The sequence below is a fragment of the Papio anubis genome, chromosome 2 (assembly GCF_008728515.1).
Source record: "Papio anubis isolate 15944 chromosome 2, Panubis1.0, whole genome shotgun sequence".
In the NCBI taxonomy this organism is placed as follows: domain Eukaryota; kingdom Metazoa; phylum Chordata; class Mammalia; order Primates; family Cercopithecidae; genus Papio; species Papio anubis.
Window position 1 is genome coordinate 42430685 of NC_044977.1, and position 3894 is coordinate 42434578.

The 3894-nt window shown below is 42.8% G+C and overlaps 1 pseudogene; it reads left to right on the plus strand.

Moving 5' to 3' along the window:
- The first annotated feature begins 246 nt into the window (after positions 1-246).
- LOC101011843 lies at positions 247-2871 on the plus strand (annotated as a pseudogene).
- The last annotated feature ends 1023 nt before the right edge of the window (positions 2872-3894 follow it).

Below are 3894 nucleotides of genomic sequence, written 5' to 3' on the forward strand. Positions count from 1 at the left end.
AAAGTTATAAAAGCCAAAGCCTGCAAAGCTTCGGGAAGCAGATATGCTCGTGCATTAATGATAGCGGTGTAAATTGATTCAATCTTCCTGAAGGGCAAAATGGTACTTTATTGAAAGAATCATAAATATGCCTAACCCCTGACCAAGTAATAGAATTTATCCTGAGGAAATAATGTTTAATAAAAAGTATACTATATATAATGTTTATTTTATGATGATAAAACATTGGAATAAAGCTAAGAGCCCAACAATACAGATATATAGAAAGAAACTCACTATGGCATATCAAAATGACATACTCTAGTGATATACTGAAAACGATGAATATGCTATAGGAAATAGAAAATATTTGGATAAATCATGTTACATAAAAGGAAGAATACCAAATTGAACATATACACCCATTATGACTATAACAGAACCATGAATATACATGAGCAAAGTGAGAAAATGACACACCTAGGAAATGTTTCTAGCTGGGTTAAGATCAACAGACTATTGTAGTGAATTATTCTGTCAAGTTGTTAAAACATTAGATTTCCCTTTGCCTTCTCTTTCCTTTTCCCAACATGGCGGCCTCAGCAAAAAAGAAGAATAAGAAGGGGAAGACTATCTCCCTAACAGACTTTCTGACTGAGGATGGGGGACTGGTGGAGGAAGGAGCTGTTTCCAAACCAGTCAGCTGGGCTAATGAAACGGGTGACCTGGAAGGAGATGTTTCAACAACTTGGCACAGTAATGATGACGATGTGTATAGAGCGCCCCCAACTGACCGTTCCGTCCTTCCCACTGCTCCATGGGCTGCTCGGGAACCCATTATCGACCGGAGCCGTCTTCCCAAATCGCCAACCTACACTGCTTTTCTAGGGAACCTACCCTATGATGTGACAGAAGAGTCAATTAAGGAATTCTTTAAAGGATTAAATACCAGTGCAGTGCGTTTACCACGTGCACCCAGCAATCCAGAGAGGTTGAAAGGTTTTGGTTATGCTGAATTTGAGGACCGGGATTCCCTGTTCAGTGCCCTGAGTCTCAATAAAGAATCTCTAGGTAACAGGAGATTTCAAGTGGACGTTGCTGATCAAGCACAGAATAAAGACAGGGACCATCTTTCTTTTGGCCATGAGAGAAATCGGAATTTTGACAAAACAGATAAAGACTGGAGGGCTGGTCTTGCTACAGACAGCTTTGATGACTACTCGCCCAGAAGAGGTGATGATTGCTTTGGAGACAAGTATCGAGATCGGTATGATTCAGAACGGTATCGCGATGGGTATCAGGATGACCCACGCTGGGGTATGAGATCGATATGGCGGCCAGGATCGCTATGATGACCCAGGCAGCAGAGACTTTGATAGAGGCTATGATTCCCAGATAGGCACTGGCAGAAGAGCGTTTGGCAGTGGGTACCGCAGGGATAATGACTACAGAGGAGGCAGGGACCGCTCTGAAGACCGATGCAACAGATGCAATGATCGGTCGTGGAGCCCCAGAGATGATTACTCTCAGGATGATTATATGAGTGATGATAGAGGTCCCTCCCAAAGACCCAAACTGAATCTAAAGCTTCAGAGTACTCCTAAGGAAGATGATTCCTCTGCTAGTACCTCCCAGTCCAGTCGAGCTGCTTCTACCTTTGGAGGGGGAAAGCCCGTTGACACAGCTGCTAGAGAAAGAAGTAGAAGAAATGCTACAGAAGGAACAAGAGAAGTTGCAGCGTCAGCTGGATGAGCCATAACTAGAACGATGGCCTAGGGAGAGACACCCAAGCTGGTGAAGTGAAGAAACTCAGGAACTGGAATGGTCGCGGACAGGAAGTGAGTCATTGCAGACTGGGACTTCCGCCACACCCAGCAGAAATGCACAAAGGAGAGAGAGTGAGAAGTCTCTAGAAAACGCAACACTCAATAAGAAGAAGATTACTGAATAAGGAGGAAGATTGTTACTCTCCAACTTCTAAACCTCCCAAACCTGATCCTACCTGACCCAAAGGTAATGCCAGCCCCTCCACCAAAGGAGAATGCTTCGGTGAAGCAAAGTTCTAACCGTCCTGCTCCATTTCAGAGCTCAGACACAGAGCTGCAATCCCCTACAAGTGGTGGGAGAAAAGTAGCTCCAGCTCAATAATCTGAGGAAGGACCAGCAAGAAAAGATGAAAGTAAAGTGGATGGGATGAATGTCCCAAAAGGCCAAACTGGGAGCTCTAACTGTAGTCCAGGAAATGGAGGAAACAAAGACCACTGGAAGGAGTCAGATGGGAAAGATAGGAAAAAGGATGAAGACTCCAGATCTACACCTGAGCCAAAGAAACCTGAGGAAAATCCAGCTTCCAAGTTCAGTTCTGCAAGCAAGTATGCTGCTGTCTCTGTTTCTGGTGAAGAGGAAAACAAGGGAGACGATTACACCCAGTAGACCTTGACATCCTGTGCTTTCTCCTAGTTTCTCTCCACCCTGGAACATTCGAGAGCAAATCAAACCTCTATCCAAACAAGATAAAACAAAACTCACCATCTCCTGGAGACTTTTCTTACCTTTTTTTTTTAAATGAAATTATTTTGCATGCTGCTGCAGCCTTTAAAGTATTGAAATAACTGGAGAATCGCCAATATAGCCAGAGAGAAAGAGACTACAGCTTTTTAGTGGAAAAGTTGTGGTGTGTTATGTCACCATGCAGTTGCCAGTGTGATTAGTGCCTAGGGGCCTCCATTTAGCGGAAATGGTAATGACAGTGATATAAGGTCTGGAATCTGGTTGGTAGGGGAAGGAGGTATAAGGAAAAGTGTGAGATTTCTGCTTTTTAGTTTTATCCTATTGTGGCATATATGAATTCTCAAACATTATCTGAATAAATTTTTCACTCTTGGAAAGGTAGATTTAGCCTCAAGTTGTTTTAGTCTTCAGGAGGCTGCCAACCCCTCCTGTTATTTAATTCTGAGTTTTGGGGGCCAGTCTAGGGGGAATGCTTTCATTTTTTTTACCCCCCAGGGGGGTAGTTGGGAGTGAGTCTATAGGCCATAAAGAATAGGACTGCATTGGACCAAAATAAATGGGAAAATCGTGGTTTAAGCATTTGGGAGGTAATGAGTCATTTTGCATCAGGTAATAGGGGAAAATTGTGTGACCTCCAGCAAACAAAAGAGTAGTTATTTCCTGGAGCCGGAAGCACTTGGGGGTCATAATAATTCCCAATGTTTTGTATGTCCTGGTTTTACCCTTTCTAAGCACTGTCCTTTTTGAAAGTTTGAATATATCCACATTCTGTTGAAACGTTGAAACTTTAAAAATTTAGACTCTTGTCATCTTAAGCTCTTCATGCTGCTCTTAACCTCCCAAAAAGCAGTCTCTAAGTCACACAGATGATCTCTTGGGCATTTTCTCTCTCAGCCATGGAGAACTGTGAAAGGAAGAATTGCTGCTTTTCTCAAGCAAATCGGTTTCTTGATGTCTTTTGGTTCTCACTCCTTGCCTGCTCCTGATGCTTTGACCCCTTTTATAGATCAGAGTGCTCTAGGGTAATGGATGGTCTTGGGTGGTGAATAAAGGTGGATAAATAGGGACAGGGACAGTTAAATTGGGAGCCTTTCTTACAACCTCGATGGTTTTGTTTTCCGCCAAGTTTCCTTCTCCACTCAAATGCCACACCAATGCTTGCTGGATTTATGAGGTGGCCAGACCAATGGGTTGTTTTTTCTTTTTCTTTTCCTTTTCCTTTTTTTTTAAGCTTCCCTTGAGAGAATAAATGGTAATGGAGAGAACTATTTAACAAGGTCCTGGTTTCTCTTGCAACACAGTAGCTAAATTTGCCTGCATTTATGTGCATTTTTGTAGGGATCAGTTTGGTAGACAGTATTAGCAGAGAAATGACACCTTGATCTTGGTTTGCAAGCACTTCTC